Below are 17,376 nucleotides of genomic sequence, written 5' to 3' on the forward strand. Positions count from 1 at the left end.
GAATGATTTCTGATGATCATTTTGGAGTGAATGTGCTCTATTTATAGAGTTCATGGATCAGGCCCATGACCTAAAAGATCCAAAATATCTATTATGAAATTGATTTTTTAATAAAATAGGAACGTTGCAATTTGAAAGAGACGTTGGCAACGTGCATCTAGGAAAAAATCTCCAAGGCAAAGACTTGCGGTTCAAGCTCATAAAAATCTTCCGCATTTTAAGAAACATATCTTTTGCAATTTTATATTCAAAAATAATAACAATCCCACATATTGCAAAAGATAAGAAACAATTATTGAAAGAATGAAAAGAAGAAATATCCTGAGTTTTATAAGATGTAATGCTAGAGAGCTGGTATCGCAAGCTATATGAACCAGTCCTAGATCGATAAACTTAACACACAGTATAGTTAGTATAGCAAGCTATATGAACCAAAGATACTTGAGTGTGTTAGAGGTTTATCGATCATAGTACACCCCCACAATCGTTGTTGTTATCGTTGTGATGCGCTCATGACTAGGCCATGCGCGTGCCCGATATTCATGAGTGCTCTAGAGATCATGCCAAGATCTCATGCAAGCGGCCTCCCTTGACACTCATATAGGTGATTTCATCAAGTGTATGCTGCAAATCATACACCACCCATAAAGGATATGAAGATCATTAAAACTTTGTTTAATTACAAAGTTTAACCTCTCAATAATGCAGTCTCTAGCACTTTCACACATACCATAGGAATGGATAAATTTGATTTAAAATCAAATTAGTGTTATCAGAACTAACAAGTGACTTGTTTTTACCCATATGAACCTTATTCATGGGATCTTGAATCAGAAAGGTTGGGTTACCATCACTTGTTTGTTTGCCAGTGGCTTAAGTCTCATTCCCCTCGATGTTTCTAAGATCATATTTCTTCCCAAGGATTTTGTCAAAAGATCTTTTAGATTTCGTTCTGACTTCACATAGTCAATGGAAATAGTTTCACTCTTTAGCAGCTGCTTCACCAAATTGTGTCTCAATTGGATATGTCTATTCTTTCCATTGTAATTCTTGTTTTTAGCTATAGCTATTACCGATTGGAAATCACAGTGTATTGACACCGATGTGGTTGGTTTCATTCCTAGTGGAATGTTTGCTAAGAAGTTTTTCAACTACTTAGCCTCACTACCAGCCATTTCAAGAGCAACAAACTCAGATTTCATTTATCTTGCAGTAATGGTTTGTTTGGCTGATCTCCATGTAATCGCACCACCCCCAAGTGTGAATACATAACCACTAGTGGATTTTGTCTCATCTGAATCAGAGATCCAATTAACATCATTGTACCCTTCTAGTATAGTAGGAAATCCACTATATTCAATGACATAATCCATTGAACCTCTGAAGTATCTCATAAGCCTGGAAAATGCATCCCAATGTTCTTGATTTGGACATTGAGTGTACCTACTTAGTCTACCTACTGCATAAGCAATATCAAGTCTAGAAAAGCTCATCAAGTGTAGTACGCTCCCAATTATCTAGGCATATTGAGGCTGAGATAATAATTCTCCTCTATTTTTCATTAATTTAGAGTTAGCATCATAAGGGGTACTCACGGGTTTGAAATCATAATACCCAAACTTCTTAAGAAGTTTCTCAATGTATTGTTTTTGGGATAATAATATATTATCTCCCTTCCTTATGATTCTAAGACCTAAAATTACAATGGCTTCACCCATGTCTTTCATTTCAAAATTTGATCCTAGAAATAATTTAGTTCTAGCAACAATCTCATTACATGTACCAAAAATTAACATGTCATCCACATACAAACCTATAATGACACAATCACCATTTTCAAATTTAGAGTACACTTATCAGCATCATTAGGTGAAAAGCCAAAGTTATTTCTTCAAGTAATTAAGTAAAATTACCTATACCCCCACAATTTTAAAATATTTAAGATTGGTAAACAAGAAAATACCTAGTTGTGCTTCTCTTACTTATAGGTAAAGTATACGAAAATTTACTCAAGTACCTAGCCTCATATTCTTATTTCTTTTTCTTTCTCTGGAGAGAAATCTTCTCCACCTTTCCTCAAACATTACAAAGGCACGACACATGAAAATTAGGATTCATCATCCTAACTCCAACCACTACAAAAAAGAAGGGCATTACCGAAGGCCAAAAGCCCTCGGAAACAGCCCAAAACCGTCGGTAGAAGACATTTACAGACGGCTTATCGACGGCCAAAAGGCCATCGGTAATTCGCTTGTCGCTAACATTTACCGAGGGCTTTCACCCTTCGGTAATTTACCGAGGGCTTTCGCCCTTCGGTAATTTCCGAAGGGCAAAAGCCTTCGCTAATTACCGAAGGGCAGAAGCCTTCGCTAATTACCGAAGGGCGAAAGCCTTCGCTAATTTCCGAAGGGCAGAAGCCTTCGGTAATTACCGAAGGGCGAGAGCCCTCGGTAATCAGCCAACATGGGTATTTACCGAAGGGCAAAAGCCTTCGGTAATCAGCATGCGTTGGTATTTACCGAAGGGCGAAAGCCTTCGGTAAGACGGACGGAAATGTCAAAGACATTTGTGTTTATTATGAAACCAACAACAAACCTGCATAGCAATTTTCATACACAAACAGACCTGCATAACAATTTTCAAGCACATACAGACCTGCATAATGTGCATCTCAAAGATGCAATCATTGATCAATAATATCCATAGAACATCGATTAATGCATAGAACATGTATTTATATTAATAACATATAAGAATGTAACATAATGATAGACTAACATCCAAATCATTAAACTGATCTAACATCCAAATGATGTAAACTCCAAATGTGATAATATCCAATTGTTTCTATAACTTCATTATAACAAAATGAATTCAATACTGTACATAGTTATCATCAGAATGATCTTCATCATCCTACTCCGGTATAGATAGTTGGACTGCTGTGGGTTGGACTGATGAGGGTTGGACTGATGAGGTCTGCTGAGGGACAGCGGGTGACGAGGAGGGTTGTGGCTGGGTCGGAGGGATAACTAATTCATCCTGTGAAGTAGCAGGCAACACTCTCATGACCAGGGCCTTGAAGTTTGTAAACTCTGCTCTCAAATCAGTGATTTCCTGGTCACGTTGCTCCAGTGCCTGCGTGAGGCGGAGAACGACCTCGTCAGGAGTAGTGGTGGAAGAAGAAGGTTGGTGCTTCAGAGTACCTCCTCTCGATGCTGTATAGTTTGCAGAATGTTGTCCTGCACCGTACACTCGTCCCTTTTTCTTTCCACCAACGATGTCGATCCAGCACTGTGTCCTACGGATGTCATCTTCTGCATTATTGGCATCATCCGGTGTAGGAGCTGACTCATGTTCAGATTTAACCTGTGAAAGTCTCGTAGAAAATTCTTCCTGTTGAAACATTAAAAGAAATGTTAGGGAATGATAGAATAGCTTAAATGAAAAATTAGTAATAGTAATAGTAATAGTAATAGTGTTATTTGCTTACATGAGTCTTCCGAGATCTTTCATCAACGAATTGATTAGTGCCCTTCCTTACATGAGTCTGTGCAAAGACCTCATCAACATGGACCGCCCGTCCCAAAGCTTGTGCCTGTAACATAATTTAGAATTAGAAGTGTACGTATGAAATAAATACATAACTCATATATGAAAGAAAAAGTTATGTAATGAAATTATACCATACGAATGGCATGCTCATGAATCGTGATCGACCCACCAGTATGCAGGGTGCCACCCCTTTCAGACGTTCTGTTCCTCTGGGCTTTGGCACATTTATTGCGAAACTCTACTGTATTCCAATGAGCCAGTAAAGAGTTCCAAATTATTTCACCCAGCCAGTAAAGGCGCTGTCCTGCATTGCGGGCATCCCTAAACATCTCTGACAGTCTATTATATTTGAAGACATTACAACTAATCCATTAGTCTATTCATAAATAGTTTCACCAAATTCTTACATAGACAAACTTAATTAGATATAATATTATATCAATTACAATATCTTATATTACTTACAATATTATGCAATATTATGTATGTCTAAACTTAATCTATATTTTCATCATTATTCTTTAATATATATATATATATATATATATATATATATATATATATATATATATATATATATATATATTATAATTTTTTTTCTGTATTTTTATGCAAAATTTCATTTTTGTCTTCTTTGAATTATACAGTAAAACAATTTTAAATTGTACTATATAAAAACTGGAAACAACTTTCACATATTTTATAAATTAAAATAAAAGATTCTTAGAAAATGCTTCTGAATTATGAAATTCAGAAATCAAAATTAATTTTTAATAGAATCTTGGGACCAAGTGATTTCTCTCCAGTTTAGATAATAATCTAAAGGTAAAATGAGATATTTTGGTGTGGAGATTTACAAAGAAGAAACTGCAGACATGACAAAAAGGTAATGAAATTGGTAAAGAACTTTACTTTAGCATGTGAAGAACAAGATTGAATTTTCTAAGAATAGCTACTAAAACACAACTTACAAAAACAGTGATTCAGTTTAGCCATTACCTTGAGATCAGAGAGACCAATCACACAAGCATACTCCACTACTTTAGCACCAGCAAGTTCTACAATTGAAAGCAAACTTAACCATTTTAGGAACAACAACAAAAAATGGGGTTAATTCATAAAGCTTTTTTTTATATATATTTAAACATGTTTTTTATTTCTTGTATTATAAAGACTACATAATTCCTCTATAAAATAAAAAGATAATATAAGGTGGTAGCTTATGGCAGAAACAATGTAATAAAAAACAGAGAATAGTATGATTAATATGAGAAAAGGAGATAAAGGGAATACTACTTTTATTCATCCGCCAAGAACAAAGAGTTGCACCATGACTAAGAAATTAAAAGAAGCACAAAAGCAGCATGATCATAAAGGTGAAAGAAAAATATCTCACGTTCATTAATATCTCAAAAAGTGCAACATTGACTAACAAAAATGACCCTTTGTTAGACAAGTAAAAACCATCATTTATTTGAAGCCTGAATCCTAATCATAATCAACTTCATTCATTCTTTCAGTTTCTTCACCCCTCAACGCATAAAACACCTCCATTAACCTAGGAAGAAATTCCAGAGGCAGCCATGGTGGAATTTCCTAATTTCTTGCCAAACAAATTTATGACCTCTAATTTCTAATACCTGCATTATGAATTTATGATGGCCCAGAAAATGTATATTCATATTTCCCATATCAGCATATATTCACACTCTTAAATCTAAACTCTCACGCATATTTGATTTAACAACGAACATGCATTCTCCAAACTTTTTCTTTCTTTTCTGATATGAAAGTAGCTATTTTCATGTTTTGCTGATTTTTTTTAATGTTATATAACTTAATTCATACAGAAAACAAAAAGAAAAAACCTTAATTATAATTTATATCTCTGTATTTAATCACCTAATTACTCTCAACAACCTTGATCTCCACAAAAAAACAGTTCAGACCAAGTCAAAGAACATTGTTACCCTTTGCTAACAAAGCTCACACACCACCCCTACAACGTGCTCGGTAATCCTCTCCCACTTCCTTGTTAACTGACTTCATTTTTCAACTTTAGGTCTCTTTTTAAGTCCAAGGTGCCCAACCCTACTATTATAAGAAGAACACTTTCACTCTTTGGCAGCAACAAAGCACACACTACACTAAAGAGAGCATCTTCAAATCCGAATATCGAAGGTGAATTCATCTTCCAATTGGTATAATAGGGTAATGTATCTTTATGGATGTCAAAGCAAAGAACCTAACAAGGAAACAACTTAGGTATGCTACGGTGCAAGGGTCCCATTAAATTATTGTACTTATTAGGTACAAGAAAGTGTTTTTGGCAATAAGAAAACAAATGTTACCTTCCGGGATGCTTCAACTTTCTCACTTTGAGCTACTACATGAAGTCCTTGGACATGTCTTAGCTCAATTCTCAACTTTTCCAGCTCAAGGTTCAATTTTGCCTGATAATATATTAGCCCACTACAAAAAAGCTCACTTGTAAATTGGAGTTGTATCTATCTAGAATTTGCTGAAGCAATAGCTATATGACAAGCAACATAAAGTTTTTTATGAAGGATTGCATGTTCAGTAAAACTTTCGATTGTGCACAACATATTTGTAGTTTTACATTTGCATGAAAAAAATGGTTCTAGTGGAAGATCAAATATGTGTTGCTGGAGACTTCTCAAGTATAGGATAGAACGAAAATTAAATAAAAAAAAAGTAATTAACACTTTGCCATCCGATGTTGAATCATCTATACATATGTCTATGTTTTCCAATAGGGTACCATCACCTGATGTATGAGCTAGAAATCAGTACCATTTCATCAAGCCAGATGAAAAAAATTTCAATTAGCTACCTATTAGGTGATGGAAGTGTAGTTGCTAGTGGCACATCCTTTATAGAATTTTGATCGTACATCCAAGATTCAGTATCAGAAATAAAGCTTTTTCAACTACAGACTCGAATTAAGGCATGATCAATGTCTGAGTTTCTGGCAGAGCTGGTAGCAGTATTTTGTCTCCCAAAATCTACAGATTGGCCTCTACAATGGCTAGTGTCACTTAAACTCAGAATTGTGCTTACAAGTACACTATTTATACTTGAAAGAGGTTGAAATTGTTGTGTTGCTAGGGATAGACGACTGTAAACCAGCATATGATCAAACTGATGCAGATTATGTATACATCAAAAAATGATAATAATTATACTACAGAGGGGATAGTCAATTTTTATGTTTTCATGATGCAACACAGGCTACAATTTCTGAGAAGAGATAAACATATCTTTGAAACCAAGCACCTCATACTGTTGCCTTTATTTGCAACGTAGGTGAGTAATATGAACATTAAATATCACAGTAGAACTGTAAAATATAGTGGCACAATTTAGATATAGATGATTTCTTATTGTATTTCCTTATTACTAATAATCTGGATGGGAGTCATTGGAAATTACTATTTCAAGAATAATGTGAATGTGTACCATTTACAGGACAACATATGAGCAGAATTAAAGCTAAAAATAGGAAAAATAGTGAAAATTATAAAATATGACATCCAACTAATATTTTCCATGGTTAAATGGTTTAGAACAAGTTCAGAACAAATTCTCAAAGCTAAAAATTAAAGCAAAACAGTGAAAAGAAGATGAAAAATAGGAAAAATGAGGAGTGAAGAGACTTACAGATCGACGCGAGACAAGTCGAGCAGTTGTGTTGTCTTCGGTTGTTGCCTCCTCCACGCACCATGAAGCCCCTCGTCACCGTTGTCGCCTCCTCCACGAAGCCCTCCTGACGCACCGACAACGAATTTGTCACGCAGCCCCTGCAACCACAGAACGAACCGCCACCGCAGAATGCTTGCGCGAAGGACTGAGACGACGTCCGACAACAAAACCTCTCAAATTTGGGGAATGTTGGTGACGGTTCGATGGCTCGAAGAAACGGGAAAGCTGGTGAGGGCTTGATGTCTCCGACAAAGGGGGAATGTTGGTGAGGGTTCGAAGAAAGAAAGGGAAAATTTTGGCTCGAAAAATGAAAGTTAGCAGAGGGAAACCAAGTCTGCTGGGGTTTAATTACACGAGCACCTTACCGAGGGTCATATATCCTTCGGTAAGTTAATTCACCAAAGCCAATACCGAGGGCCCAAAGACCTTCGGAAAAAAACCTTCGATAATGACTGCATTTCACCATGGCCTTCGGTAATCATCTATCCGACCGTCGGTAAGGCACTTTTACCGAAGGGCAAGAGGCCGTCTATAAAAACCCTTCGGTAATACACCAATTTCTTGTAGTGAACGAACTCCAAGTTGTCGCCTTGTCTCCCTCTTCTTCATCCTCATCCGTAGTCCCTACAAATGCTATCAAAAGCCATCGTTGTTGCGAGCACCTTGCCAACCTCTGGAAGTTTTGTCTAGAGAAGACCTCGACTTTTGACACGTCCGGAAGTGATTTCGCGAAGGACCGTTTGAGTTCCGGAAACAATGGTTTGGCTCTCCAAAGGCATGTAGTTGATGTCAGCCATAAGTCTTTAAGATTGTTGTAAAAGCTTACAATAAAAGAATAAAGATCACAAACAAAATATTTTCTAAAGAGAATAAAATAAACCCATAATATTGTTAGGAAAAGAAGAAAAGAGAAAATATGAAACCAAGAAAAGAAAGAATGAGAGAAAAATGATTTCTAACGATCATTTTGGAATGAATGCTCTATTTATAAAGTTAATGTATCAGGCCCATTACCTAAAAGATCCAACCAAAATATCAATTAGGAAATTGATTTTTTAATAAAATAGGAATGTTGCAATTTGAAAGAGACGTTGGCAACGTATATCTAGAAAAAAAATCTCCAAGACAAATACAAAGACTTGTTGTTCAAACTCATAAAAATCTTCCGCGAAACATATCCTCTGCAATTTTATATTAAAAAATAATAACAGAACATACTTTTGAAAAGAAAAAAATTCTTTAGCATTTTCAGTCTGATTGAGAGAAAGTGCGCCCAGTTCGAGTATTGTTGGATCGCCCAGGTGACTGATTGTTCTAAGATTGTTAGGTGAGATTAACTTGAAGCAGAGAATCCGGTTGTTTGTGTCTTTCAAGACGGGCTCTTCTTGGGCAAGGAGAAGAGCTTCAATCTCAGTAACAAAATAAGGTTCAACGCGTGAGAGAATGGAAGTAACAAAAGCATCATATAGTGCGATCTTTCTTGGTCATTTTTTATTGCACTTTGAGTTTCTTAATTCGAGCATGTGAATGGCTTGCATAGTAGATGAAGAGCTTCTTCCAAATATCTGCAGATGTGTTGAGCCCAACCATTTTGGTGAGGATCGGAGCTGACATAGATGATGGCAGCCAAGCCACAATGAGGTGGTCTTGTTTTTGATAGTGAAGATATTGAGGATTTACAGTGTTGTTGGTGTTATCGGTAAGGAAAGAAATAATGGTGGAACAGCTCTGCCATCAAGAATGTGTAGAAAGTTTAGACTTTAAATAGTAGCAAGGACTTGATGTTTCCAAATAAGAAAGTTGTCATCATCTAGCTTGATCGTCATAGGTGTGATGAAAGTATGAGGGTTGAACGTCGGAGGGAAAAATTTGTGGAGGTTGCTGAAGTTTCGGAAGCCATGGTTCTAGATACTATGTTAAGAGAGATGAAAGAAAAGAATTTTATTATATTGAAAAGAAAATCAGAAAAGGGTTTATATGCAACATCATGCAGACGTGAAAGGAAAGAAAAGGTTTATATACAACAGCATGCATACGTGAAACCAAAGAAAGGAAGAACCATATTTTTCATAACATATCATAGAAAAATACCGTTAAAAGTAAATTAAAGATAAATTTAATTTATAATATATAAGTAAATTAAAATATCACTTTACTAATAAATTTTATATGATTGTGTTAGACTTAAAATATATTTTTTATCATAGCTATTATTTGAATTTATTTTAACGGTATTTTGTTTTATTTTTCGAAGTAATATGAGATGATATTTTTATATTTATTTGACATATGATAATGATTATTAAAAAATGATTTTTTGTATTTTTCCTGTGGCAAACCCCTCCGGGTGTTATGCGTCAAACCGATTTTCAAAAATAAGAGTTGTGCATGAAAACGTGCCTAAGTCTTGAAATTCTCATTGGCACGTGGCATGTTTCTGTTGGAGAGAACAAAAGTGATGTTCTGAAAATGTGAATTGTTGTATTCGTTGGAAAGAGGAGAGGAGTGCCACGTGACAAATTTCAAGAGATATTAAGAGGGGTATGAGAGGAAAAACAAACATTGGAGTGAAGACCTAAAAACAAACAGGCTTGAAAAAAAGCCCATGAGTTTGTAAAAGAAAAACAAAATGGAATATTTTTATTTTCTTTTACTTATCATCATTCTTTTCTTAAAAAATTATAAAATTAAAATATTTAAAAAACAAAATAACATTTAATTAATAATATACTTTAAGAAATTTTAATTTTCATCCTTTTTATTTATATTTTTTTCTAAAATCAATTAACCACTTAGTTTTTAACTTTTAGAAGTAAATTTATTTACTTAGACGAAATTCAATGTTAACATAACCAATGAAACAAGTGATGTATTTTTAAAATTTTTGAAATTATACAAACTTGTTGAGCGTGTGTTATAAATAAGGCTCTCAAGGTTTGGATCTATAAACAAAAAAACCCTTTCTTAAGAACGATATGACATGTACAAAACCTCTAAACTTAAGTAAATACACAAGTATTTGAAAAGTATAGTTAATTGTCTACTATGACATTGATCTTGATGATATGAAAATAATCAAAGGAAATGTTATGCAGAATTATTTGATCTTAATGTTGCGAACCCTATACCCAACGAGCAATGTTATGTCCATCAAAGTATTATAAATAGTCATTATTCACATTATGTTAGAGTTATCATTGTTGTAATCTTGTTATATTACCGTAATTGACTTAAACGGACTTTAACTCATTTTAGTTTCTCCAACTTTTGAAATGTTTTGTTTTAAGCCTTGGTTTGTAATGGCATAAACTACCTGTTTCGACTGAATCGGTGAGGAACCTGTTAAAACATACAAGCTTACTTGTCGAAGACGGGCGGGCGGTCGCAAACGGTAAAGGCAGGCGGGCGAACGGCGAAGCTGTCATGGACCGGGCGGACACTGCTGAATCCCACGAACCGAAGCAAGCTGAACTGGCGGACGGTACAAAGATGGACGGACGCTGCTCCACACTCCAAACCGGGCGGTCGTCCTCGTACTCCAAGCGCTGCTCCATACTCCAAGCCGGGCGGTCATCCTCCTCTCCTGGCGTTGCTCCGTGCTCCAAGCCGGGGGGGCCGGGTACTTGCTAAAGACACTCCGACGCTCAAGTCAGTAATATAACAGAGCAGTTTGTGATGCATGGATGCATTGTAAGGAAAAGTTCCTCTAGAACTCATACCTGGAACCTTTATTTATACTGATTATAATGGGCTTTTACCTTTAGTGGGCCTGACAAAGGCCCTTTTACCTTTAGTGGGCCTAATGATAAACGACCAATCACACCTTAATCTTCATTAAGGACTTTAACGAGTCATTAGTATTTAATCATGCAGACGGCATAATGAATGACGGTCGTGATGGTCGGCCAGCAGGGCAACCGGCCAAGGATGCCAACTTGGGAGGGACAGTCTTGGACGTCAGCCAGTTTGGACGCTCGGTCCTGATTGTGACCTGGGTGGGCGGCCTTGGACGTCCGCTAATTTGGACGCTCGGTCATGATTGTGACCTGGGTGGGCGGCCTTGGACGTCCGCTAGTTTGGACGCCCAGATGGTCATGACCTTGGTAGGTGGTAGTATTAACCGCTCGTTCGCTCTGCGCGTTGGGAGGACATACAGTGACGTGGGCGTCCGGTGACATTTGGACGCTCGGTCCTGCTGGTATATAAATGGGCATCCGCCCTGACATACGTTCTGGACAATCAGGAGGATGACATGGGCGGCCGGTCCGTTTGGCGACGTGTGTCCTTCCGTACGGCGTTCGGTCCTCCTGGTACATAAGTCCCCCAAGCCCGAGCATAATTTTATTATGCGGAGGGGTTTTTGTAGACGGTTCTCATGAAAAGGGAGACGAGATCCCTGCCGTGCTTTTCCTTTTTAGGTCCTTTCTGCTTGTTTGTAAGTAGACGGGAGAGTAACAGTCATGCTCATTCAAGCTATTCGAAGCTGAGAATTTAGACCGAGATGTTGGAGCCCTTGGGCGTGGCCGCCCTATTGAACGTTCGGTTTATTAGTGGTCGTCCGGGGAGGATGGCTTGGTCCCTGAGCAGTCGGACGTTTGCTTGGACGCTCACATTGGTCGGTCAGTCCTATTCGACTAAGTGGATGGACGTTCGGCCTTGGCGCTCGACCAGGGCGGACGTTCTTGTGTTATGCCTCGCTCGGTCCATGCGGGGAGGACCGATATTCGAGGTTTCATAGCCGAGAGTTGAGACCGGATAGCCGACAGCTAAGGTCAGATGGTCGAGCGCTTGTTGAGGCCGGACGACCGTTAGTTGGGCTTGATAACCGATAGTTGAGGCTTAATGGTCGAAAGCATGTTGTTGCCGGACGGCCGAGAGTTGAGGCCGGATGGCTAAGAGTGAGGCCGTATGGACGAGCGCTCTTTGAGGCCGTACGGTCGATAATTGAGGTCGGATCGACGAGTGCTTGAGATCGGATGGACGAGCGCTCCTTGAGTCCGGATGGACGAGCGCTCTTTGGAGCCGGACGGACGAGTGCTTGAGTCCAGATTGGACGAGCGCTCTTTGAGGCCGGACGGACGAGCGCTGAGTCCAGATTGGACGAGCGCTCCTTGAAGCCGTACGGTCGATAGTTGACGCCGGATGGCCGAGAGCATGTTCAGGCCGGACGGCCAATTGTTGAGGCCGAATGGCCGAGAGTCTAATGAGGCCGGACGGCCAAATGTTGATGCCAGATTTGGCTAAGTACCTAAGGTCGATCGGCCAAATGGTAGAGATTGAATACGTACCTTTGGGAGCCGCCTGGCTGAGCTATGTTCACCGTCCGGCCAAGCTGACGAGTGATTCCGTTCATCAACTTGGACTTTTGTTGGGCGGACGGCAATGGTTCTCGGAAGAACTCTCCGTTTACCGTCCGGCCAAGTTGACAGTGGTTCCCGGAAGAACTCTCCATTCATCAACTTGGACTTTTGTTGGGCGGACGGCAGTGGTTCTCGGAAGAACTCTCCGTTTACCGTCCGGCCAAGTTGACAGTGGTTCCCGGAAGAACTCTCCGTTCATCAACTTGGACTTTTGTTGGGCGGACGGCAGTGGTTCTCGATGGAACGCTCCGTGCACCGTCCGGCCGAGCTGACAGGAGTGAAACTCCGTTCATCAACTTGGACTTTTTAGGGCGCGGACGGCAGTGGTTCTTCGGAAAGAACTCTCCGTTCACCGTCCGGCCAAGTTGACAGTGGTTCCCGGAAGAACTCTCCGTTCATCTACTTGGACTTTTGCTGGGTGGACGGCAGTGCTTCTCGGTGGAATGCTTTGTGCACCGTCCGGCCAAGCTGACAGGAGTGAAGCTCCGTTCATCAACTTGGACTTTCTGATGGGGGATGATTAAGGAGAGCCCTTTTTGCTTTGTGCAGTCGTGTAATTATGGCAGGTCACCTGTATTACGAGGGAAACATGATCGTATTTCCAGTTTTAAAGAAAGTATGTGTTCATACCTTGTAAGGTGGACCGGTCGGTTGAAAATATTCGGATGAAAAGGATTGTTCCTAGAGAGCACCTCCGAGAATAACCGCTCGTTGGGTGCCTTAACCCTTGACGCCACAAAGGATGGACGATAGAGGTATGATAGCCCAGTGTCTTTGTGGCCGAACGGTCGAATGCCGCCTGCCAATTTTGGCCGAGTACCTAAGGCCGAACGGTCGGGAAGTAGAGGTGGAATCCGTAGGCCGAATGAGCGGACGGTTGGGGACGGACGTCCTGGTAATTTTGGACGAACGACCGAAAGTTCGAGGCCGGACGGTCGAGACTTGTTTGCCAAATTTTATCGCGCACCTAAGGCCGAACGTTGAGACTTGCATGCCAAAATTGACCGCGCACCTAAGGCCGAACGGCCGGGAGATAAAGGTCGAATACGTACCTTGGAGGCCGAATGTCTGGACGGTTGGGGACGGACGTCCTGGTACGGCCGAGACTTGAGGTCGGATGGCGGACAGGTGAGGCCGTACGGCCGAGATCTTGTTGAGGCCGAAACGGCCGAGTTTGAGGTCGAATGGTTGAGTGACAAATTTGGCCAAACGGCCGGGCAACTTTTGGACGAACGACCTGGCAGCTGGGGCCGGATGGCAGAGACTTGGGGCCGATAGCCGACAGCTGAGGCCAACTGGCCGAGAGCATGACGAGGCTGGACGGTTGGGAGACATTTGTTGGGTTGATGAAGCCGAGTGCCAAGTGCTGAACGGAAGATGTTGACGCTCTTTTGAGGTGCCCCTCACTGGTCCCTTGTGTTTACAATGGGAAATACGCACTCGGCCCCACGGTGGGCGCCAAATGTTTCGACTGAATCGATGAGGACCCTGTTAAAACATACAAGCTTACTTGTCGAAGACGGGCGGGCGGTCGCAAACGGTAAAGGCGGACGGGCGAACGGCGAAGCTGTCATGGACCGGGCGGACACTGCTGAATCCCACGAACCGAAGCAAGCTGAAATGGCGGACGGTACAAAGATGGACGGACGCTGCTCCACACTCCAAACCGGGCGGTCGTCCTCGTACTCCAAGCGCTGCTCCATACTCCAAGCCGGGCGGTCGTCCTCCTCTCCTGGCGCTGCTCCGTGCTCCAAGCCGGGGGGCCCGGGTACCTGCTAAAGGCACTCCGACGCTCAAGTCAGTAATATGACAGAGCAGTTTGTGATGCATGGATGCATTGTAAGGAAAAGTTCCTCTAGAACTCATACCTGGAACCTTTATTTATACTGATTATAATGGACTTTTACCTTTAGTGGGCCTGACAAAGGCCCTTTTACCTTTTGTGGGCCTAATGATAAACGACCAATCACACCTTAATCTTCATTAAGGACTTTAACGAGTCATTAGTATTTAATCATGCAGACGGCATAGTGAATGACGGTCGTGACGGTCGGCCAGTAGGGCAACCGGCCAAGGATGCCAACCTGGGAGGGACGGTCTTGGACGTCCGCCAGTTTAGACGCTCGGTCCTGATTGTGACCTGGGTGGGCGGCCTTGGACGTTCGCTAATTTGGACGCTCGGTCATGATTGTGACCTGGGTGGGCGGCCTTGGACGTCCGCTAGTTTGGACGCCCAGATGGTCATGACCTTGGCAGGTGGCAGTATTAACCGCTCGTTCGCTCTGCGCGTTTGGAGGACATACAGTGACGCGGGCGTCCGGTGACATTTGGACGCTCGGTCCTGCTGGTATATAAATGGGCGTCCGCCCTGACATACGTTCTGGACAATCAGAAGGATGACATGGGCGGTCGGTCCGTTTGACGACGTGTGTCCTTCCGTACGGCGTCCGGTCCTCCTGGTACACTACCTAAGCTATATATATAACAGCGTTCCAGAATGGCCCTTTATTTTCTGACACCTCAACATACGCAAATTGAAAACTTATTTTCTGACACCTCAACATACGCAAATTGAAAACTTATTTCCCAATTTAATTTGAATTAAAATTTAAATAAAGATGCAAGGATGGAGAAGATGTTGTTGAAAATTTAGATCCACGATTCCTCTTCTTAGATCCAACAGAAGACAACAATAGGATTTCATATCTCCTAACAACATTGCAAAATGTGAAACCCTAAAACAAGAAAACGATATTCACCTTTTGAATCACCTACACCCCCTTTCACACACGAACCTTTCACAAACCCACCACCTTTATCCAAGTTTGCGTAAAATCACCACGGAAGTTGTTGCAGGTATGCTGGAAGTTTATTAACACTAACGTTATGCTTGACTATTGTTGTTTTATTTAAATTTAAATTTAAATTAAATCTAGAAATAAGTTTTCAATTCACACAAGTTTGTTGACGTGTACCATTCTGGAATTTCGTTATAATGATCAAGTTGTTAACACCCTTATATATACCAGAGACTAAAACCAAATATTTTAAAAGTTAGAAGACTAAAATTCACTAAAGATTCAAAAAGTAATTAATTTCAATTTTTATTGAAAGTTCATATATGAAAAATATATTTATTTCATTTTTAAATATCTTTCTAGTTAAACTAAAAAAATATTCTACTTCAGAAAACTATCTATAATTGCAAAAATAGTGAAAAATATGTTTCAAAATGGAATGAAAGATAGATATGTTATAATAGAAAGTCTTCAATTATTTTTTCTTTTATGATGTCCACTTCAAACTAAATTTTGAATTTGGGTTTTAAGAATGAAATATATAATTAATACTCAATATCACAATAAAAAAATAATTAACCAGACGATTAATTATTGAAATAAGCTATAGTAAATATTTGATAATTATTTTTTTGATAAAAAAAAATATGTAAGACTTTTATAAAACAATTTTCTAAAAAGTTTCCCTACAAAAAAATGCAGTTAACAAATTTATTTATTATTTTCATATTATTAATGTGAAAATAAAACCACTTTCGATTTTTTGAACACCACACATAGTTTTAATTTCTCATTATCTTCTTTTATTCTACTTTTCCTCCTAAACAAAACACAGAAGCAGAGTTCAGATAATCACTCCCCGACGTACGAAATATATCTCCAACCTTAACTAGCAACTTGGTGAAATACTATCAAACATTCAAAGTATGAGAATATCCACATTCAACATTAATTTAGTGTTTACTCCATGGATTAATTCCAATAGCTTGTAATGAGCTTAGCACAGCTACCAGGCCTGCTGCATTACAGACAAAGAAAAACAATAATGGATATAATATTTATGCAAATGTAATGGGGTTGTCTCATGAATGCCCTGAACATGTTGATTAATAAATTGAAATTAATAAGTTTTAATGTGATGTCTGTTACAGATTGAAGAGTACAGAGGTGCATGCACCCTAAGAATCGCTGGGGTTGTCGGATTATCGGGAATTTAGGTCATTGTTAGTGGATAAGAAGCACAATTTTTTATTACATTAATTGTGAAGCGTGTACTTGTAATTTCAATCACAAGTATTTACTTGTGAAGTGTTATTAATTGTACAATGTCTAAAAGGCAATGAAAATATATTTAGTGGAGTCTGTAATGATAGGCACAAGGATTAGGAGAATGCTAAAGAGTTTTCTTAGCTGAGAGTTATCAAAATTAAACGTTTCCCGAAGAGAGATGGCGAAAAACACAGTGGTAATGGGTAATTAGAACAAAATCAACATTTTAAACACTTATGAATAAAGTTCAACAAATTGTGATGTGTTCAGGGATTTGGATAAACTCGTTGCAGAGCATCTATTTAGAGGAGAAATTACATCATATGTTAAAATTAAAATCATCGAGTTTATGTAAGTGAGAAATCCATTGTTAAAAACAAATGTATGATATATAATTCTTTGAAATTATTTTTATTTATCATGTGTAGCTTGCAAATAGATAATTAAATCATTGGAATTTAAATGTTGATAAATATATTTAAGAGTTAATTATATATATTTTTTAAATTATAGTTTTAAATTTGTTTGTCTTTATACTTTATAAATAAATAGACGAGTTTTCTAAATTTGTGTATTTATGTGTTGACACATATTCTATTCTCTTCCTTTTCCACCCTTTCATGGAATTCCTCTCTTCTCATCCTCTCTCCGGTTGCTCCTCCCTTCCTCAA

Source organism: Vigna angularis, chromosome 7, assembly GCF_016808095.1.
Source record: "Vigna angularis cultivar LongXiaoDou No.4 chromosome 7, ASM1680809v1, whole genome shotgun sequence".
NCBI classification, from domain to species: domain Eukaryota; kingdom Viridiplantae; phylum Streptophyta; class Magnoliopsida; order Fabales; family Fabaceae; genus Vigna; species Vigna angularis.